Here is a 24,466-nt window from a genome sequence, read left to right as displayed (position 1 = left end):
TCTATACAAGGCAATCCTTGAGTGGAGAAACACACCTACTGAAAGCATGGAAAGTAGGCTGGTACAAAGACTAATGTCACACTGTCATGTCACACTGCACCCAATAGCAAAAAAACTACTGAAGCCATAAGTGGTAACAGGTGTGAATGACAAAATCAAGGTGAAACAGCAGAAAGCCAGATTTCATTTTGACAAAACTGCCAAACCATTGCCAGAATTGAGCATTGGAGAGCTAGTTAGGTTACAAACTTCCACACTCTCACAAAAAAGTCAGTCCAAGTGGCAACCTGGGACCTACATAAAGCAGTTGTCACCTTGATCGTACGCGGTGTAAGTGAACGACCAGATATACCATCGCAACAGCAGGCACATACATACAACTGGAGAAGCTGTTCCTTCACTGCAGGCAGCCAATCAGGAAGATGTGAACTCACCATCTGCACAGATCACAGATCAACCATCAATCCCAGAGGTCCACAGCAGCCGAACAACAGTTACAGCAGCAACAACAAGTGACTCAGGAACAACACTCCCCGGAGAAGGAAACTCACTCAGATGAACAACCAATGACAACACACATGCGTACCATTACGAGACCGGCACGATTTAAAGACTCTGGGCTAAATTTTAATAGCTCGCCAAGCGACAAAAAGTGTGTGGCGCACGTGCGAGACGTGCGCCGCGGAGCTGCCATGATATTTCGCACGGCGGCTCATTAACACGGAGGGGGCAGAGCACCTGCCCCCGATGACGTAGTGGGGGCGGGTGCACCATCTCCAGCAACGGCGTCCGGCGCCACCGTGCAGGCACTGACGCCATTTTTAAAGGTCTTCAAACCCTTCAGTCACATTTTTATTTTTAAGAACATAAGAAGAACATAAGAAATAGGAGCAGAAGTAGGCCATTCAGCCCGTCATTCAATAAGATCATGGAAGATCTGTCCCAGGCCTCAACTCCTCCTTTGGGCCTGCTCTGCATAACCTCCGACTCCCCGAGATTTCAAAAATCTATCTACCTCCTTCTTAAATACATTTAGTGACCTAGCCTCCACAACTCTCTGAGGTAGGTAGAGAATTCCAGAGATTCACCACTCTCTGAGAGAAGAAACTCCCTTGTATCTCAGTTTTAAATGTGTGACCCCTTATTCTGTAACTATGTCCCCTAGTTCGATATTCCCCCACCAGTGGAAACATATTCTCAACATCTACCCTGTCAAGCCCCTTTTGAATCTTATATGTTTCAATAAAATCACCTCTCATTCTTCTAAACTCTAATGATTAAAGGCCTAACCTGTTTAGCCGTTCTTGATAAGACAACCCCTTCATCCCAGGAATCAGCCTAGTGAACCTTTTCTGAACTCCTCCAATGCTAGTATATCTTTCCTTAAATACGGGAACCAAAACTGTACACAGTACTCCAGGCGTGGCCTCACCAACACCCTGTACAGTTGTAACAAGACTTCCCTATTTTTAAACTCTAACCCCCTAGCAATAAAGGTCACAATTTCATTTGCCTTCCTAATTACTTGCTGCACCTGCGTGCTAACTTTTTGTGTTTCATGCACAAGAACACCCAGATCCCTCTGTACTGCAGTATTTTGTAGTCTTTCTCCATTTAAATAATAATCTGCCTTTTTATTCTTCCTACCAAAAAGTGGATGACCTCACACTTTCCCATATCAAACTCCATTTGCCAAGTTTTTGCCCACTCACTTAACCTATCTATATCCCTTTGCAGATTCTTTGTGTTCTCATCACAACATACCTTCCCACTTATTTTTGTATTGTCTGCAAATCTGGATATTCTACACTCTGTCCCTTCCTCAAAGTCATTAATATAGATAATAAACAGTTGAGGCCCTAGGACCGATTTTTGTGGCACTCCACTAGTTACGGCTTTCCAACCTGAAAAAGACCCAGTAATTCCGACTCTCTGTCTTCTGTGTGTTAGCCAATCCTCAATCAATGCCAACACATTACCCCCAATACCCTAAGCTCTTATTTTGTGCAATGACCTTTTATGTGGCACCTTATCAAAAGCCTTCTTAAAATCGAAATACACTGCATCTACTGGTTCCCCTTTATCCACTCTGCTTGTTACATCCTCAAAGAACTCTAACAAATTTGTCAAACATGATTTCCCTTTCATAAAGCCATGTTGACTCTGTCTGATTGCATTATGTTTTTCTAAATGTTCTAAATGTTTTTTAAAGTCACACAATGTTCAAAAATGAACTTAGACATTTATTTAACATTTTCAATTCCCTCTCCCACATCCCCAATGACTAATCAATTCATTATTTGCCCTTTGACCCCCCAAAAATTATTCCAATCCTGACCTTTCCCCCTGAACTTTATTAACTTTAACCTTCAACCCCGTCCCACCACCTCATCCCACCAAACGGATGAGTTTTCCCTGCTCCCCACCCCCACCCTGAAAATTTCACTCCTCCCCACTCCCCACTAGTGTCAGGCCTCAGATCTCCGAACGGAGATCCGGAGACGCAGGAGTTCTGGCCACTGGCCGGAATATCAGCCTGGGACGGCCGTCAGTTCAAAGTAGGTGCCTATTCGTTGATTTAAATTTATTTAAATATTTAAATGAAGGCTCCACTGCCGAGCAGCGGGGGGGGAGGGGGTCACCACGAGCCCTCGTCGCCGCCGGCAAAATGGGGCGGGGCCTTCCCGGCATCGTGGCCCACAGCGCTCCCCCCACCCCCCACCATGACCCCTGACATCAGGGGGCTGGTAAAATCCAGCCCTACGTATGCAATGCATGTGCAAAGACTGATGAGAATAACAAACTGTTAATGCATGAGAACAGTTGTGTGTATGGTGGGTAGTTTGGGCAACTCACAGTGTAAGTGATAATGCATGCAATTATTTTTGGGTTTTTTGTAATTGAAAGGGGGATGTTTGGGATAGAAATGCAATACTGTACTAATGTGCCTTCTGGCTTGCTGTAGTCATGTGATCTCTATCACGAGGCACTCATTGCAGGCATCCATCAGCAGGTAGTTCAATAAAGACACAGTACAAGCAAGACTTGTCCTGTGAGCTCGTAACACTTATATTAGTAAAGTACAATTTTAGCATCCAAACTGAATAGAGATTGGTTCATCTGTTCCAACTAATCCTTAACCTGAGTTGTCATTAGGTTACTCAATGCTTTATGACATCTGTTCCTGACTCAGGCTCAATCAGCAGTTTTGAAGCCCTAAACCTCCTTGCAACTAATGGCTCCACGACAGGATCACAATCTGGTTTTGCAGAATGAAGAGGCTCCCAGTGACCTACGAACCTGTCCAAACTGCAATGTCCCTTTTTTGTTATTCGTTTGTGGGATGCGGGCGTTGCTGGCTACACCAGCATTTATTGCCCATCCCTAATTGCCCTTGAGAAGGTGGTGGTGAGCTGCCTTCTTGAACCGTTGCAGTCCTTGGGGTGTAGATACACCGACAGTGCTGTTACGAAGCGAGTTCTGGAATTATGACCCAGCGACAGTGAAGGAACGGCGATATAGTTTCAAGTCAGGATGGTGTGTGACTTGGAGGGGAACTTGCAGGTGGTGGTGTTCCCATGCACCTGATGCCTTTGTCCTTCTAGGTTGTAGAGGTCACGGGTTTGGAAGGTGCTATTAAAGGAGCCTTGAAGGAGTTGCTGCAGTGCATCTGGAAGATGGTACACACTGTTGCCACTGTGCGTCAATGGTGAAGGGAGTGAATATTGAAGGTGGTGGATGGGGTGCAATCAAGCAGGCTGCTTTGTTCTGAATGGTGTTGAGCTTCTTGAGTGTTGTTGGAGTTACACTCATTCAGGCAAGTGGAATGTTGTCAGGGCCCTTAGCCTTTGCAATATCCAGTGCCATTAGGCGTTTCTTGATATCATGTGGAATGAATCAGATTGGCTGAAGACTGACACCTGAAGACGGACCTCAGGTGGAGGCTGAGATGGATCATCGACTCGGCACTTCTGGCTGAAGATGGATGCAAATGCTTCAGCCTTGTCTTTTGCACTGATGTGTTGGTCTCCCCCATCATAGAGGATGGGGATATTTGTGGAGCCTCCTCCTCCTGTCAGTTGTTTAATTGTCCCCCACCATTCATGACTAGATGTGGCAGGACTGGAGAGCTTTGATCTGATCCGTTGGTTGTGGGATTGCTTAGCCCTGTCTATTGCATGCTGCTTACGCTGTTTAGCATGCCAGTAGTCCTGTGTTGTAACTTCACCAGGCTGACACCTCATTTTGAGATCTGCCTGGTGCTGCTCCTGGCATGCCCTCCTACACTCTTCATTGAACCGGGTTTGGTCCCCTGGCTTGATGGTAATGGTACAGTGGGGGATATTGTGGTTGAATACAATTCTGCTGCTGCTGATGGCCCACAGTGCCTCATGGATGCTCAGTTACTCATACTTTGCTTATATGGAAAATATACGACTGCAGACACTTGGTAAACTGTTAACTTGTGGCCTGTTGGTGCAGAGTCGTTTGGCTGTTTAAGTGTGATTGGTGGAAGTCTGGTGCAGTTGCTGTGTAATGCCTGTACATGGTAAGTGTTGAGTCTACTACGCTCCTGGATCTTTGTAAGCATCCCTCTAGCCAGTTAGACACCATTCATTGAATATGTCTCCTATTTTTTTTTCCGGTGTGTAAAACTTTGCACTTATCTTCATTGAATATCATCTAATGTAATTCTGTCTACTTGCAAATTTTGTCTAGGTCTTTCTACAGTCCTTATTGGAGCTCAGCGCTGTTCATTTGTTCTCTCCCTATTTATGACTAGCTCAGGCCATTCTTCTGCAGTCAGATCGTTTTCCTATGTTTTTAAAAGGCAATCATTCATATTTACCCAAAGCAAGCAATTAGTGGTTTGTGGTCCATTTCTATGTTAATAGTACAGTTATACACAAACTGATTCAACAATGGGCATAGACAGACATACACAAATCTGTACATACTTTTGCAGAGGACACTGAATTGGGAGTGGTTAGGACTCTTGCTTGATCTAGGTTTGAAGTGCGGAAGCCACATTATAGGAAGGATGTGATTGCACTGAAGAGGATGCAGAGGAGATTCACCAGGATGTTGCCTGAGCTGGAGCATTTCTGCAATGAAGAGAGACTGGATAAGCTAGGGCAGATTTCCTTAGAGCAGAGAAGGCTGAAGGGGGACCTGATTGAGGTATACAAAATTATGAGGGGCATTGATAGGGTAGACAGGAAGAAACTTTTTCCCTTAGTGGAGGTGTCAATAACCAGGGGGCATAGATCTAAGGTAAGGGGCAGAAGGTTTAGAGGGGATTTGAGGAAAAAATGTTATCACCCAGAGGGTGGTTGGAATCTGGAACACACTGCCTGAAGGGGTGGTAGAGGTTGGAACCCTCGCAACATTTAAGAAGTATTTAGATGAGCACTTGAAAAGCCATAGCATACAAGGCTACGGGCCAAGTGTTAGAAAATAGGATTAGAATAGATAGGCTTGATGGCCGGCGTGGACATGGTGGGCCGAAGGGCCTGTTTCTGTGCTGTATGACTCTATAAAAAAAAAGTCTGTATGCGGTGTGACCATGTGTCATGATACTCCTAAGTATCAGTCAGACTCAGATGGCCAGACATTTGCACTGGGACGTCATGATGCACACTCACGCTCACAGTTTTACTTGTTTGAGGGAGTCAATGTCCCTTAGCTTTAGTATTGGTAAAACACTTGTAGAAACTTGATTTAGGATTAATATCATGGAGTCATTTTCCAAAATTGCACTCACAGGGCTGAATTTTACAGACACCCCGACAACGGTGGTCATGGCTGGGGGGGGCGGGGAGCCGGAAAATGCCTCCAGCAGAGGCCCACAATGGGCCTCGGCACCGTGAAGGCCTGGCCTGATATTGCCGGCGGCGGCAAGGCCTCGTGGCGGCCCCCTATCACTCGATGGTGGGACACCCATTAGCATATTTAAATCCACTAAAGTGAATGAATTAATCAGACCTGCTCCTCTACCTGCCATCCCGTTGCAATATTGGTGCCGGTGGCCGGCACTCCCGTGCCTTCGGATCCCCATCCGGGGAACCGAGGCGGAACACTGGTGGGGAGGGGGGGTGTGCAGTCAAACTGATATCATTGGTTTAGGGGATGGTGGGAAGGGTTAGAGTTTAAAGTTTATGTACTTGGGCAGGGGGAGGTCAGGTGGACAAGGGAAGTGTTTTGGGGGGGAGGGGCAAGAAATTAATTGTATGGTTGTGGGGGATTGGGAGAGGGGCAAATTAAATGTTTTTCAAATTTTTTGTAACCTTTTTCTTTAAATATTTAAATTGAATGGAAGGGTTCAAAGCCCTTTAAAAATGGCATCAGCCCCTGTGCAAAGGCTGCTGACGACAATGCTGGGGATGGACAGCCCACACGCTCCACGTCATTGGGGTGGGTAGTTCGCCCCGGCCATTTAAATGAGTCGCCGCACTGAATATCGCAGCAGTTCCACGACGTGCGGTCAGCACAGGTGGACCGTCATTGTTTTCATCATAAATATAAATCCCAGCCCCCAATGTGGAATCTCACTTGATGGGAGTATACATTGTAATTTGGGGCGTGCACAAACCCTGGATGAAAAATCACAGGGAGAACCTATCTGAAATCCCAATATGTGCGCCTGCCAACCAAATCACATTACTGAAAGTGTAGTTTTGTAAAATGAACTCTTTCAAGTTAAACTTAGATTTATGTTTAAGATTATATTTCGGGTCAGAGTGACACTTAGGGTTACTGTTACATTTAGATTTCACATGTTAGATTTAGATATAGTTAAGGACTAGATTCAGGATAAGGCTTGGTATTTAGCATTAAGGTTTAGGTTAAGGGTTAGATTTAGGATTAACAATAGAATTAATTGGTTGAGATTAAATTTAGGCTTCAGATAAACGTTGGGCTGGATGCTATGTTGCCGCCGCCGTACTAAAAGATGGCGGCCTGCAAGAGCAGGCTTTACTCCGCGGAGCTGCCGTGATCTTGTACACGGCGACTCATTAACATGGCCGGGGCGGACTGTCCTGCCCCCACCACCCACTCCCCGATGACTTGGAGGGCGCAGCAATGATGTCCGGTGCCACTGCGCAGGCGCCGGCACCATTTTTAAAGGGCTTCCTGCCCTTACATTTACTTAAAATTTTTAAAGACACAAGCCGTTAACATTTATTACAAACAATTAAATAAATGTTCCCAGCCCCTCTCCCACCTCCCTAGTAAATTTATATTTCATCCCTTGTCCTCTCCCCCTGAAAATACTCACCCTCTGTACCTGACCTTTCATCCTGCTCACAGGTCAGAAACTTTTAACTTTACCCCTTTCCATCACTCCCTAGACCAATCAAGTAAGTTTGACCCGCTCCCCCCCTCCCGCATTGAATCATTGACCTTCTCCCCCTTCCCCACAGTTGTCGCGCCTCGTTTCCCCGGCTGGGGATCCGGCCGCCAGGATGAAGATCACGGCGGTACATCAGGAGACGACGGGAACGTCATTAACTAAGGTATGTTAATAATATTGAATATTTAAATTGAGGTCCCGTCGCCGAGTGGTAAGGGGGCCGTCACAAGGTCTCACCACTGGCGACAAGATTGGGACGGGCCCTGCCAGCGTCAAGGTCCACATCCGGGGCAATATCCATATCCTCCCACCCCCGCCACAGATCCCGACATCAAGGACCCTATAAAATCCAGCCTGTTATATTTCTGGTTAGGTTAAGGAATAAGGTTGGATTTAGGTTTTTCATTAGCGTTAGAGTTAGCATTAGGTCTGGAGTTAGCTTTCCATTTCGGGTGACTTTATTTTGTTGAAACAGAGAGATGTTTCTGAGGGGGATTCTCCACGTTGCAATGGATTCATTGGGGAAGATCTGTTATGGGGTGACAATGACCACTGATATATATTCATGATGCAAAGTTCCACATATAGACCACATTGTTTTCTCAGTACTTTCCCACATAGAAGTTAAAAGTTTCAACATGGAAGCAGACAAATCATCCCAAGCAGTCTAAGTTAGCATTTATATTCCAGGCAAACAAATAGACGTAATCACATTTACTCACCCTGTTCCTGCATCCCTTATTCCTTCATCCACCTATCCAATCTAATGTAGAATGTTGGCATAATTTCTGTCTAAAAATGATCCCCATGTTCCCTATTCTAAATCTCTTACATTTAATCTGCATCTATGGCCTCTCGTTCAGACCCCTCAACTACTTGAAACAATCTGCTTCTATCTATTCTGTGCCATTGTTTCATAATTTTAAACATTTTTATCATATTGCCTCTTAATCTGCATTGAACTAATTAAGAGACTAAGGGGAAGAAATCAAGATCGTTTGCACCAGTTTTTTAGGCACTTTGAGTGCCCTTAGAGCTCCAAAATGGCATTCGCAGCGCACACGCACACTTTTGGGGAAACACTGCAACACTGTGGAGGGTAGCGGTGCTATTTTGGAGCACAACACTCCAGCTAATGCTCTCTCTTAACCTCGCACAGCTGAACATGCGTTCAGCAGCAGGAAGAACTCACCACCAGTCATATAGAAAGGGATTGTCAACAGGTTAGCTGCTGGTTGATTTCTTCTGGCTGTTGCCGCAATTCTACAAGTTGTTGGTGATTATACCCTCTCTAAAGCTTCAATATCCTTCCTATAGTGTGGAGCTCAATATTGCATACTGTACTATAGCTGAAGTCTTATTAAGGTTTTGTCATAGAGCCTTTACAGCAGAGAAGGAGGCCATTTGGCCCATTGAATCCATGCCAGCTCTCTGTAGAGTAATCCAGTCAGTCTCATTCCCTTGCTTTCCCCCATAGCCCTGCAAGTTTATTTCCCTCAAGTGCCCATCCAACTTCCTTTTGAAATCATTGATCTCTCCATTTCCGCCACCCTTATAGGCAGCGAGTTCCAGCTCATTGCCACTCACTGTGTAAAATAGTTCTTCCTCACATCTCCCAGTGGGCTGAATTTTATGTGCAAAATGGCAGCTTGTGACGCCAGTGGCTGTGCCACTGCGATTATGCGGTTGGTGACCATTTTGCATAATGTTGGCAGCTATACCAGCTAATCACGTGACGGGGCAGCAATGGAGATGCCATTTATAGCATCACCTGATGTTGTAGCAGGTGCTAGTGCCATATTTAAAAGCCTGCCAGCTCAGTATTTACTCTTTCCGTGCACACAAGCCCCTTGCAGAGTTCCCTCCATTCACACACAAGCCCCTTGCAGAGTTCCCTCCATTCACACACAAGCCCCTTGCACAGTTCCCCCCATTCACACACAAGCCCCTTGCACTGTTCCCCCTATTCACACACAAGCCCCTTGCACAGTTCCCCCCATTCACACACAAGCCCCTTGCACTGTTCCCCCTATTCACACACAAGCCCCTTGCACAGTTCCCCCCATTCACACACAAGCCCCTTGCACTGTTCCCCCTATTCACACACATGCCCCTTTCAGAGTTCCTCCCATTCACACACAAGTCCCTTGCAGAGTTCCCCCATTCACACACAAGCCCCTTGCACTGTTCCCCCTATTCACACACAAGCCCCTTGCAATGTTCCCCCTATTCACACACATGCCCCTTGCAGAGTTCCTCCCATTCACACACAAGCCCCTTGCACAGTTCCCCCCATTCACACACAAGCCCCTTGCAGAGTTCCTCCCATTCACACACAAGCCCCTTGCAGAGCTCCCCATATTCACACACAAGCCCGTTGCACTGTTCCCCTATTCACACACAAGCCCCTTGCAGAGCTCCCCACATTCACACACAAGCCCGTTGCACTGTTCCCCTATTCACACACAAGCCCCTTGCAGAGTTCCTCCCATTCACACACAAGCCCCTTGCAGAGCTCCCCACATTCACACACAAGCCCGTTGCACTGTTCCCCTATTCACACACAAGCCCCTTGCAGAGTTCCTCCCATTCACACACAAGCCCCTTGCAGAGCTACCCATATTCACACACAAGCCCGTTGCACTGTTCCCCTATTCACACACAAGCCCCTTGCAGAGCTCCCCACATTCACACACAAGCCCGTTGCACTGTTCCCCTATTCACACACAAGCCCCTTGCAGAGCTCCCCACATTCACACACAAGCCCCTTGCAGAGTTTCCCCCCATTCACACACAAGCCCCTTGCTGAGTTTCCCCTCATTCACACACAAGCCTCTTGCAGAGTTTCTTCCATTCACACACAAGCCCCTTGCAGAGTTTCCCCCCATTCACACACAAGCCCCTTGCAGAGTTTCCCCCCATTCACACACAAGCCCCTTGCTGAGTTTCCCCTCATTCACACACAAGCCTCTTGCAGAGTTTCTTCCATTCACACACAAGCCTCTTGCAGAGTTTCTTCCATTCACACACAAGCCCCTTGCAGAGTTCCCCTCATTCACACACAAGCGCCTTGCACTGTTCCCCCCATTCACACACAAGCCCCTTGCAGAGTTCCCCACATTCACACACAAGCCCGTTGCACTATTTCCCCTATTCACACACAAGCCCCTTGCAGAGTTCCTCCCATTCACACACAAGCCCCTTGCAGAGCTCCCCACATTCACACACAAGCCCGTTGCACTGTCCCCCTATTCACGCACAAGCCCCTTGCAGAGTTTCCTCCTATTCACACACAAGCCCCTTGCAGAGCTCCCCACATTCACACACAAGCCCCTTGCAGAGTTTCCCCCCATTCACACACAAGCCCCTTGCTGAGTTTCCCCTCATTCACACACAAGCCTCTTGCAGAGTTTCTTCCATTCACACACAAGCCTCTTGCAGAGTTTCTTCCATTCACACACAAGCCCCTTGCAGAGTTCCCCTCATTCACACACAAGCGCCTTGCACTGTTCCCCCCATTCACACACAAGCCCCTTGCAGAGTTCCCCCCATTCACACACAAGCCCCTTGCACTGTTCCCCTATTCACACACAAGCCCCTTGCAGAGTTCCCCCATTCACACACAAGTCCCTTGCAGAGTTTCGCCCCATTTACACACAAGCCCCTTGGACACTCAGCATAGCGGCAATGATTGCTGTAAACCCCACTTCTCCATGTGACTCTGATTCGGTTACCTTCCCTTTTGCACCACTGAGGACACTTACCTCGATGACACCGGCTTTCAAAGTCATGAAACTGAAGGCATGTGAGTGCCGCACATCAACCAGAAATTTGAGAAACCTTTGTTGGATTGCAGTGAATTTGTTTCAAATTTAAAGCAGCATTTACAACATTTAAATGACGATGCCATTATGGCAACAAAATGGGCACACTGTGGATCGATGCTGAGTTTCGTGGTGGACAGCTTCGTGGAGATTCTCAGCACCCCTCACCCATTCCACCGAACCTGCCTCCGACAAGGGAACAAAATTCAGCCCTGCATCTCTTGCCCAAAACCTTAAATCTGTGTCCCCTAATTCTTGTATCATCAGCTAATGGGAAGTTTTTTTGTCTACCTTATCGACATTGAGAAAAGTTGACATCCAAAGACTAATAAGTTGTGAATTGTGGACCTGGAGAAGGATGGAGCAGGTCACTTGGAGAGAAGACAAGAGTAATGAAGAAGTTCTCAGGATGGTGGAGGAGGATAAATTGTTAGTGAATACCATCAAGGAAAGACAACTAGGTTGTATTGGCCATATTCTAAGGCTTAAGAACTTTCTAAAGGAGGTGATTGAAAGAAGATTAGAGGGATGTAGACTAAGAGGGAGAATGAGAACGATGATATTAGACAACCTGAAATTGAAAATGGGAGGTTCCTACAAGCAACTGAAAAGGAAAGCACAAGACCATGAGACATGGAGATAAGAGCAGAGGACTTGTCCTTAAGCAGACCTCTATAGCAACTTTACCTTAACCTGTCATAATCTTGTAACCTCTATCAGATCTCCCCTCAACGTCCTTTGCTCCAAAGAACACAATTCCAGCTTCTCCAACCTAACCTTGTAGCTAGAAAATCTCATCCCTTGAACCATTCTGGTAAATCTCCTCTGCAACTTTTTAAGGATGTTCACATCCTTCCTAAAGTGTGGTGACCAGAACTGGACACAATACATTAGTTGGGGCAGGGATGTTATGCTGAACCTTTATAAAGTTCTGGTTAGGTCACAACTAGAATACTGTGTAAAGTTCTGATCACCACACAGCATAACCTCCCTGTTTTTGTACGCAACACCTCTATTTGAGAAGCCCAAGAACTCAAATGCTTTGCTAATTACTCTCTCCATATGTCCTGTCACCATCAAAGATCTATGCACTTGAATCCTCAGGTTCCTCTGTCTCTGCACACTCTTTAGAACTGTGCAATGAAGTCTATATTGCCTCTTCCTAGCTCTTCTCCCAAAATGTGTCACCTCACACTTCTCTGTATTAAACGCCATCTGCCACTTGTCTGCCCATTCTGCTCGCCTACCTATATCCTGTTGTAGTCGATTGGCATTATCCTCACTGTTTGCACACCTCCAAGTTTGGTATCATCGACAATTTTTGAAATTTTACTCTGTATTCCAATATCCAAGTCACTTATATAGATCAAAAAAAGCTGTGGTCCGATCACTGACCCTTGGGGAACACCACTGTCTAGTATTCTCCAGTATGAAAACAACCACAACTCGATGTTTTTTATCCTTAAGCCAATTTTTTAAATTCAAACTGACACTGACCCTCCTATTCCATGAGCCTCAATTTTGTTATCCAGCCTTTTATGTGATACTTTGTCAAACACTTTCTTAAAATCCATATAGATAACATCCATTGCATTCCCTTCATCAACCTTCTCTACTACTTCACTGGAAAATTCAGTTACATTAGCCAAGCATGATCTGCCTTTTACAAATCAAGCTGGCTTTCCTTACTTAACTCAAACCTCCCTAAGCCTGTTGATTTTTTCCCTAATTATTGTTTCTAAAACCTTACCCACCACTAATGTTAAACTGACAAGCCTGTCATTTTTAGAAATGTCCTTATACCCTTTCTTGAATAAGGTTGTCACATTTGCCACTGTCCAATCTTCTGGCACCTCTGCTGTATCAAGGGAAGATTGGAAGATTGTGTCAAGCTCCCCGTTATCTCCACCCTCACTTCCTTTAGCAATTTGGGATGCAAGCCATCTGGATCGGGCAACTTATCCACTATGAGCATTGCCAGCCTTTCCAGTACATCCTACTGGTCAATATTCACCATATTCATTTCACCCACCATTTCCACTTCTATTGATATTTTGTCAGCATTCTCTTCTATAGTAAACACTAATGCAAAGTACTCTTTAAGTATTCTAGCCTTGCACCTCTAAGCATATATCACCCTCTTTGTCCCTAATAGGACCCACCCTGCCTCCTACTACCTGCTTACTATTTACATGGTGGTAGAAGATTTTTGAATTTCCTTTTTATGTTAACTGCCATGCTATTCTCATATTTTCTCTTTGCCAGTCTTATTTTCCTTGTATTTGGTCTGGTTCTCCCTTGAAGAACTCACCTGACATGCATCATAGACCCTCTTTTTTGTTTCATCATAATCTCTATCTCTGTGATCAAGCAAGGAGCCCTGGCTTTGGTTCCCTTACCTTTCTCCCTTGTTGAAATGTACCTAGCCTGTACCTGAAACATCTCTTCCTTAAAGATCACCCATTGTTCTGTTACAGTTTTTCCTGTCAATCTTTGGTTACATTTTACCCTGGCTAGATCCCTTCTCATCCTATTGAAGTTAGCCCTCTTCCAATTTAGAAGTTCTACTTTAGATTACTTAGTCTTCTCCATTAGGAATCTAAACATTATGAATAGATGATCACTTTTATCCAGTGTTCCCCCACAGACATTTGGCCCTAGCACCAGATCCAGCAATGCCTCCTTCCTAGTTGCACTGAGAACATGCTGGTCAAGGAAGTGCTCCTGAACACATTTCAGAAATTCCTCCCCTCCTTTCCCTTTACTCTAACATTATTCCAATCAATATTTGAGTAATTACAGTCTCCCAATATCAACACTCTATAGTCCTTGCACATCTCCGTGATTTCCCTGCAGATCTACTCTTCTATCCCTCTCTCGCTATTTGGAGGCCTATAGAGTACAGCCCCAGAGTGATCATACCTTTCTTGCTTTTCATTTCTAACCAAATAGATTCTATTCTTGCCCCCTCAAGGATAACCTCTTTCCAACACTAAAATAGCTTCCCTACCCAGTGCTGCCACCCCATCTGCCTTTTTTCCTTCCCTATCTTTTCTGAACATTTTGTATATTAAGTGCCCAGTCCTCACCATTTTAAAGCCATGTTTCCATTATTGCCCCTACATCATATTCCCCGACAACTTTTTGTGCTTCTAGCTCACCAACTTTATTCACCACACTTTGTGTATTTACATACATGCATTCTAAACCTGTCTTTGTATTTCTCATAGTCCTTTTAGTCTGCTCCTATCTGATATGGTACTACTTCCTTCTCTGGTAGCATTCAACATTCTCACTTGATGCACCTTATTCTTCTTTACTACTTCTATATGCTGGTACCCATCCTCCTGTCATTTTAGTTTAAACCCTCCCCGATCACACTAGTAAACCTCCACACGAGGACATCGGTCCCAGTTCTGTTGAGGAGCAACCCGTCCCATTTGAATAGGTGCCTCCTACCCAAGAACTGATTCCAATGCCCCAAGAATCAGAAGCCCTCCCTCCTGCACCATGCCTCAAGCCACGCATTGATCCTTCCTATCTTCATATTTTCACTCTCACTAGCCAATGGCACTCGGAGTAATCCAGAGGTCCTACTTTTTAACTTCCTCTCTAGCTCCTGAAAATCTGCCCATAGGACCTCAATACCTACCTTCTCTATATCATTGGTACTGATGCGTACCACAGCTTCTGGCTCTCTCCCTCCTCCTGCAGAATATTCTGCACCCTCTCTGTGATGTCCTTTACCTTGGCACCAGGGAGGCAATGCACCATGTGGGACTCAGAGGAAAGTTACAGAAATGCCTGTCTGTCCTCCTCACTATGGAATTTCCTATAACAAGTGCATTTCTGCTCATTGCTGTTCCCTCCTGTGCAGTCATTTGCCTATTGGTGCCATAGTCTGAATTGCAAGCCTTCAAGGTGTCATCACTCCCAGCAGTCTCCAATGCTGTGTACTGTTTTGAGAGTGGCACACACCTTGAAGACTCCTGCTTTTCCTGCCTCTTCCTACTCTTCCGGATGGCCACCCATTTACTATCCTGAACTCTTACTGCCTGTGGTGTGACCACCTCCTAGAACATATAATCCAGGAAAATCTCATTCACCCGGATGCTCTGCAATGATTCCAGCTGTCCCTCAAGATTGGAAATCTTGAGTTTGAGCTCAAGTAGCTGGAGACACTTCCTACACATGTGATCCCTCAAGATACATGAAGTGTCCTGAAGTTCCCACTTAGTGCAGGTATTGCAAGTAACAGGTCTCAGTTGCCCAACCAAGATCTAAAATAAATCTCTCTTCCCTCTTTTAGAATCTACTTAGTACCTTGTTTAAGCTACCAATCTTAATTAACTAATGCATCTAAACCAGCTCTGTGTTAATACTCTTAATATTAATTCACTCTATACTTGCCCCGATTCAATTTTTTTATTTCCTGGCTCCTAGAGTGAATGAATTCCCTAGTTTAGAGAGAGAAAAAGAGAAATACTCACCAACAAATCACTTACCTGCTTTCCTGTGATGTCACAATTTGATTGTTATTTTTGAATGCAGTCGGTCTGGTCCGGACTGCTGAGCTCTTTAGCTCCGCCACCGGACTCACTCTTCCCTCACTCTCACTGATGGTCTCAGGCCTGCTTTCCTGTCGCTCTTTATCCCCACCACCGGACTCACTTTGCTCTCACTCTCACTGATAGTCTCAGGCCTGCTTTCCTGTTGCTCTTTATCTCCACCACCGGACTCACTCTGCCCTCACTCTCACTGATAGTCTCAGACCTGCTTTCCTGTCGCTCTTTATCTCCACCACCGGACTCACTCTTCCCTCACTCTCACTGATGGTCTCAGGCCTGCTTTCCTGCCGCTCTTTATCCCCACCACCGGACTCACTTTGCTCTCACTCTCAATGATATTCTCAGGCCTGCTTTCCTGCCACTCTTTATTCTCCCCGCAGGTCTTGGTCAGCTCTTGCTCTTACTGCTGATCTCAGGCCTGCTTTCCTGCAGCTCTTTATTCCCCCCACTGGTCTCGCTCAGCTCTCGCTTTCGCTACTGGACTCGTTATTACCTCTGGACTTTTATATTCCATATCTCTTGTAATAAAACCCAGAAATCCATTAGTCTGTTTCATGGCCTTATCAACCTGAGGTACTGCCTTTAATATCCTGTGAATCTGAACCCCCAAATCCTTCTGCTTTTCTATGGTACAGAGCTGCTTATCCATTCAGAGTATAATTTCTGCTGTTACTTGTATGAGAATGCATAACCTCACACATACTGACATTGAATTCCATCTATCACATTTTAGTCCATCCCTCCATCTTATCAACATCACTCTGCAGTTTTTGTAGTTTTCTAAAAAAACTAACTGCACCTCCTAGTTTGGTGTTACCTGCAAATTTTGATACCCCTCCCTCCAAATCATTGATATGCACAATGAACAGAAGTACCCCTAGAACTGAACCCTGTGGGGCACCACCACCCACTTCCAGCCAGTCTGAAAAACTCCCTGTAACTCCGACTTACTGTGTAAGCTTGGCTGTAACTGGTCACAAATGCTAAGTTGAACAGTGAGACTGAGGACTTCTCAGTAAAATTTTGCTGGAACTGTTTATGAAAATGATGGTAAAAATTAAACACAAAAGTCAGGAACCATTGTAATAAAAAATGATAAGCTCTCACAGTAAAGATTCCCTCTGTTTTGATAACAGTGAATGTCTGATATAAGGAGCTGAAGTGATCAATCTCATATAGTGTTCTACTCTTCCACATTAAAAATCTATCACCTGTGAAGTAAACAAATGTTCCAAAATTGACCATAATACAACATTTCGAAGGCAGCATGTCCCTGGACCTTCCTAGAAAATTCCCATACTGGCATGTACTGGGGAGGGAACCACCACCAGAAGGAGTGTGTAGGATTTTAGATATGCTGCTGATCAGTCCTGGAATGAATCATTCATGAACAAATATGTCACTTAACAACATCTTTAAATCAGTCCATACTTGTTTCCAAATTAACATAAACACATAAACATTTTTTCCATTCATATGGACAATAGATTTTTATTATAGTTAATTCTGGGAATTTTTATTTAATACTTTCACAAATGGAGTATGTGATCTGTTTTGAAGGTTTTGGATTTTTCTTTATGGTTGAATCTTTGCTGTTGCGTTAGTTTGAACCCTAAAACTTGTTACTTCTGGATGTTCCTCATGTGGTTATATGTGGCTTAAGTCTCCAAAATGATATATTTGACACTCTTCATGATTTCAAGTTACTTGCTTGGTTCCAGTTTGCTGTTGTAGTGTAAGTACTTCTGGCAGGTTGACATCCTGGCTCTTAATGAGCTGCAGCAAAATTCTTTTTGTCTAGTTTGATGGAAATCCCCTCATATACTTGATTTGATTCTGTAAGTTGTCAATAAACTACATTCTTTACTCATCCACCTTAAAAAGACAGAACATCAGACATAAAAAGGCCAATTTTTCTCAGTGCAAGGAAGTTAACACAGTGCGTAGGTAGGGCATTGATATAATGCTGCACCGAATGTCATTTCTCTATGTTGTGATTTCCTTTTGAGGCTAAATTTGCATGATGTGGGTGTTATGTGGGTGGTTGCTGAGGCCTGCTATTGGATGTAGTCATGCAGGCACAAGAAAGTGAAACACTGCTGCAGGCCTTCAAGTACTGTGGCTGCTTAAAGGGGCCTTGTATCCTTAGGCCTTGGGAGAGCCTCTTTAGGAAACAGTGAAGCCTGATCTTTGGTGAGCACTGTGCACGCCCACAATCTGCAGCTAAATATCCTGGAGTGCTTTGAATCATAGAATGGTGACAGCACATAAGGAGGCCATTCAGCCCATCATGTCTGTGCCAGCTCTCTGCAAGAGCATATCTGATAGTCCCACTCCCATGCCCTATCCCCATAGCCTTGAAAACTTTCTTTCTTCAAGTGCTTATCCAATTCCCCTTTGAAAGCCCCGATTGTATCTGCTTCCACCACACTCTCAGGCAGTTTACTCCAGGTCCAAACCACTCACTGTGTAAAAATGTTTTTCCTCATCTCACCAGTGGTTCATTTGCAATTCACCTCATATCGGTGTCCTCTGGTTCTCGATCTTTCCACCAATGGGAACAGATTGTCTTTTTATATTCTGTCTAGACACCTCATGATTTTGAACAACTCTATCAAATCTCCTCAAAACCTTCTTTTCTCTAAGGAGCACAACCCCAGCTTCTCCAATCTATCCACGTAACAGAAGTCCCTAATCCCTGGAACGATTCTTGTAAATCTTTTCTGCACCCCTCCCCTCCAGCCCTCACAAGCCTTTACATCTTTCCTAAAGTGTGATGCCTAGAATTGAACACAGTCCTCCAGTTGAGGCCGAACCAGTGCTTTATAGAGGATCACCATAACTTCCTTGCTTATGTACTCTATGCCTCTATTTGTAAAGCCCAGGATCCTGTATGCCTTATTATCCACTTTCTCAACCTGCCCTGCCACCTTCAACGATTTGTGCACATATATCCCCAGATCCCTCTGTTCCTGCACTCCCTTTAGAATTGCATCCTTTATTTTATATTGCCTCTCCTCATTCTTCCTACCAAAATATATCATTTCACACGTCGCTGCATTAAATTTCATCTGCCACATATCCGCCCATTCCACCAGCCTGCTTATGTCCTCTAGAAGTTTATCACTATCCTCCTCACAGTTCACAATACTTTCAAGTTTTGTGTCATCTGCACATTTCGACATTGTGCCCTGTACACTCAAGTCTAGGCCATTAACATATATCAAGAAAAGCAGTGGTCCTGGGAACTCCACTGTATACCTTCCTCCTTTCCAAAAATAACCATTCACCACTACTTCCTATTTCCTGTCACTCAGCCAACTTTGTATCCATGCTGCTACTGTCCCTTTTATTCCATGAGCCTCAACTTTTCTGGCACTTTATCGAATGCCTTTTGGAAGTCCACATGCACCACATGTGTCATTACCCTCATCAACCCTCTCTGTTACCTCATCAAAAAAACAATCAAGTTAGTTAAACATGATTTGCCTTTAACAAATCCATGCTGGCTTTCTTTATTTAATCCACACTTACCCAAGTGACTATTAATTTTGCCCCAGAAGTTATTTTTGCCAGCAGCTCATTTTTAAAGTGCCAGTGAAGAGTAGGAAGATTTTATGGCATGAGTAAAAGCAAAACACTGTGCGATTCATCAGCATGCCAGTAAGGAAGGCATGTCACATTGTGCAACTTGCTTTGATGACAAAATGGGGAATGGGAGGGATGTCCTGTTTTCCCAACATGAGCGAAGGTCTTGAAGGCAGTAGCAAGAAGTAGCTGAGGGCATTAATGGCATAACACCATGCGAAGGACACAGATCCAATGCCAGTCAAGGTTTAATGACATCAGCAGGAGTGAGAAAGTTTGAACTTTTACACAGATGTAAAACTGTTCGTGAGCCCTATAGCAACAACTAAGTGTTTACTCAGACTCTATAAAATAATATGATGTAACCATGATATGATCTCATACCCACTAGGATTCATGCCCTGGTCACTAGCCACAGATACTCCACATAAGTACCTGCATGGATCTAATATTTGAGCCAGCAGTAAAACAGTATCATCTTCACAATCACTGAACTCCTTAATGAAAAGGGAAATGGTGGTGGTAATGTTGTAGGTTTTCTTGACGCCACAGTTAGTCATGAAAATCTCACATCTCTCTGCGGGAGAAAATGATCTTTAACAGGAAGCAGACCACCACTACTGCAGGAGGACTTACCACAGTTCAGAAAGTACCCATTTTTGAGTAAAGGGCAGCAGCAACAGATTTTGAGAGAAATGGCAGGAAATGGTGAACTGGATGGGAAAAGCTCCATAGAGGATCCTCCTCTGCCCGTTTTATTTGTTTCGGCTCTAGGTGCATGCCCCTTTCAATAGACAGGTTTTGAAATATACAGCAGGCCATGATAATCCTGTATTGCAGGACTTCTTCAGGCAGCGGAATGTCTGCTTTAGTTTGCCAATCATCTTCTCTACTGTGATTCCGGTGAAAGCATAACCATTATTGTTGCTCTCCACTTCATTAGATGGTGATTGCAGGGTGCCATTAGCTATGGAAACAGTGGGGAGCCAAGGTCTCTAGTAGCCAACCCTTGGATGCTTGCACTTCCACAAATAGGGGGGAATACTTGTAGGCACAGGATCAAAGTATTGTGCAAGTCACCAGGGAGCTGACATTGACCTGTATTGTCTTATACTATCTACACATTAATTGAGTTAAATGTCTTATGAGGCATATAAGGGGAAGCCATCTCCACTGGAAATCCAGGCCCACTAAAAGTCCTGTCAATCACACCCTGCACCCTGGGCAAACCAGGAAGTTGTAGGGCGGAATTTTATCTGCCTCGGTAGGGGTGGGCCCGGGTGCGTGCGGTGGTTAAAGCCCCGATAAATGACGGGGAGTGGGGAACCCAACATGCTCCCGCTTTCTCATGAATTTAACAGGGGCATGTTCAGAAGCGAGCAGACAACCCCTTGAAGGTGTTGGGTCAAATATTTAAATATAAAAATTTAACTGTCTATTCTGGCTTTAACAGCCAGCGCATGGAATTCCCGAGCTGTGTGGATCCCATCAGGGGTGCACATAGCGAGAGCACAGAAGGAAGCCATTGATCAATGAATCTGACATACTAGTAAGCATTTAAATAGAGAAACAGAACAGCTGCAGCCATGCCTATGGGAAAGGCTTGGACTCTCAGCACTTGCCTTGAGAGTGTGATTTCCCTGATTTACAGCAGGAACAAATATTTGGAAGTCATTTGACTTACCTTGGACCTTACTTACCTTTCTGTAAATTTACATGCTGTCAGCCTTCGCTGCAGAATGGGAGCAGCATTTGCTGCCATTATGTTGACCTCTGAAGAGGAACAGGAGGACGAGCAACACCAACACCAGCAGCTGCCTTTTCCGAAGCTACGTGCCGCTCTGCAGGACAGAGGGGAAGGACACAGAGCTGCAGTTCGGACGAGGTGATACTCCAAACAGGATGTAGAGACAGAGGACCAGCTTCCTCGACATGATTGAGCAAGAATGCCTGAAGAGGCTCAGGCTCTCACGGCAGCACATTGCTGACATTTGCAGCTTCAGCTGTGGCTCAGTTTTCTTGCCTCTAAGACATAAAGCTGTAGGTTCAAATCCTATGCTACAACTTAATCACAAAAATCAAGGCTGACACTCCAAAGCAGTACTGAGGAAGTGCTGCACTGTGGACGTGCCGCATTTCGGATGAGGTGTTAAACCGAAGTCCCGTCTGCCCTCTCAGGTGGATGTAAAATATCCCATGGCACTATTTCAAAGAAGAGCAGGGGAGTTATCCCCAGTGTCCTGGCCAATATTTATCCCTCAATCAACATCACACAAAAAAGATTATCTGGTCATTATCACATTGCTGTTTGTGGCATTTGCTGTGTGCAAACTGGCTACCGTGTTTCCTACATTACAGCAGTGACAACACTTCAAAACTTAAAAAGAACTTCATTGGCTGCAAAGCGCTTTGAGACGTCTAGTGGTCATGAAAAGCACTATAGGAATACAAGTCTTTCTTGCTTTCTTGGAACAAGACCTTCTTCCAAGCGTGCCAAGTGGGCAAGTGTTGTCAATGACCATCAGGGTCACCATGCCCCTGAATTTCTTCGCCTTTGGATCCTTTCAGGCATCAGCTGGGGACATCTGTAGGATCTCACAATCTGCAGCCCACAAGTCTGTCTCCCAATTTACAGAAGCCATGGATGCCAAGACTGCCCAATATGTGCACTTTGATGCTCTTGAGGCCAGTCAGACACTGAGTGCTCTTGCATTTGCTGCAGTGGCTGGATTCCCATGGATACAGGGAGTCATAGAGTGCATATACCTGGCAATCAAGATGCCATAAGATCCACCTGGAGTGTTCATCAATCGGAAGGGAATTCCAGTCCCTCAGTGTGCAGATCATTTGTTATTATGCACAAAATTTCCTGGAAGCTGCCATGATTCCTACATCCTGCACCAGCTAAGTCTATCACAGGTGTTTGCAGCTCCAAGCAGAGTGCACACTGGCTCCTTGGAGACAAGGACTACCTTTGAGGATCAGGCTGATGACACATCACCACAAGGACGATCACTGAGCAAGCCATTGGCTTGCTGAGAATGAGATTCAGATACCTGGACAGATCTTCAGTATCTAACAGCAATGGTCACCAGAATAGTGGTGGTCTGTTGTGCCTTGTACAATGTCGCGCTACAGAGAGGAATGGAGCTGCAGGAGAAGGAAGGTGGATAACCCTTGGCATCCAGGGAGGAGGAGGAAGTGGAGCATAATGTGGCCAGGGCAGCTGCAGATGCACGTCTGGCTGCCAGAGAAGCCCATGCCAGCCTCATAGGGGCACAGTTCAGATAATGAACAAACCTAAAGCCATATGGAACTGTAAAGCTGAACACTCTGAGCACCCCACCACCCCCCACCCCCGCTCCCCCCCAGCACAAAGCATTCCCACAGTCATAAATCACTCCATGACAGGCACGCATTCTGCACAATCTGGGTGTGCCATTCTGATGGTGCCTTCTGTCCATTGAGGAATTGGAATGCTGCAATGAAGAGAGCAAAACATATAAAAGACTTTCCTCATTTACTATTTCACAAATTAAGCAACATTTACATAGTTACAAACACCCAAGTCTTCCTCTTCTGCTTCCTATAATTTCTACGTGGTGCAACCCCTGTGACTTCAGCAACACTAGAGACAGGCTGCTTGTTCCCTTACTGTACAGCTGAAATGCTTAAGGCAGACATCCTCTGCGTTTTGGAGCCTGTGAGGGTCCCACCTGCACCTGTGCAGGGGCAGACTCAGTCATTGGGGCATAAGGCAGCTTGTGGGGCTCTGACTGAGGGGGAAGGGGCAAGGGAAAAGAAGTGGAAGTATCGTGAGATGAGTCCCCACTTCCATTTGCCCTTTCTATTTCCTCCACATCGAGGTCCCTGTGCACTTCCCTGCTAGCAGAGAGCAGGAAAGCACTTGGCTGCATGTCAATGTAGCATTCAGTCACCAGGGCGATGTTTTGTTCGATCCTCTGTAAACTGGCAGTCAATTGTCCACGCCATTGGTTTGGGCCATCATGCACTCAGTGGCCTGCCATATCTGACTCTCCATGAGGTTGGTTACTCTTTCCCTGGAGGTGGTCATCAGTGCATTTGCCTGAGATATCACAGCATTCATGCTAGAGATAGACTCCTCCATTTTCTGTGCAAGGGTGCGGACTGCTTCTGGAAACTCTGAGAAAAGCATACACATTTCCTGCTCCTGCTCATATGTGGTGTGCTGCTTACCATGTGCCATTCTTTCTATCTGTGATGCTGGATTCACTGTATTGTGTGTTTCTGCACTAGTGGAGGGTGAGCAGGAGTCATGTGATGGGGCATCCTCAGAGTACTTGTCCTCCGCTGAGGACTCTTCCATCATCTCCTTCGTTGGGTTCCGGGATGCACCTGTGGGAGATGAAAGACATGAGTTAGTGCTAGAAAGTAGGTGATATTGGGTTCCCAGATTAGCATAATGCAGATCATGACATTTAATGCATTGATGACATCAATTCAATATGAAGGACAGATAAGTGCCACGTGATAGTGCATCATCTAATGATGTCACCAGGTCTCTGGGCCATCCCCATCTCTCCATTGGCCTGTACAGGTGCCACTCTGCTGATCTCCAGGGCTTCCTCCTCCATCGCGGTCAGGGTGGCCATAACTGCAGGTCCACCCTCAGGTCTCTGCCTCTCCCTGGAGCTTTGGGCTCTCTTCTCCTGCAATGAGAAAAGGCAGAGGGTTAGGAGTGTGAGAAGTGAACTGATTGCTAAGCATGGAGTGTCAACATTTGAGGAGGGTGACTGTAAGGAGTGAGTGTGAGAGGGCAATAGGATGAGGGTGAGTTTGAATGTTGTCTGTTGAGATGGAGATTTGAGGAGGAGGCCGGAACGAAAGTAATGTGTGCGACAGCAAGGTGTGTCAGTAAGAGGAATGCTGTGCAGGAGAATGCTAGGGAGGTAAGAGAGTGATGGATACCAGCTTAGAGTTTTAGGACACACACCTTGCCATACTGAATGAGGTCATTAATCCTTTTCTGGTACTGGATCCAGGTCACGGGCACCACACTGTTGTGTGATTGCCTTTAAGAGTGATGTCCCTTTAAGATCTTAGTATGCTAATAAGCCAAGTACCAGGACATAGTCATGTGACTACATGCC

This window comes from Heterodontus francisci, chromosome 1 (genome assembly GCF_036365525.1).
Source record: "Heterodontus francisci isolate sHetFra1 chromosome 1, sHetFra1.hap1, whole genome shotgun sequence".
NCBI classification, from domain to species: domain Eukaryota; kingdom Metazoa; phylum Chordata; class Chondrichthyes; order Heterodontiformes; family Heterodontidae; genus Heterodontus; species Heterodontus francisci.
Note: the sequence above shows the minus strand (reverse complement) of the source record.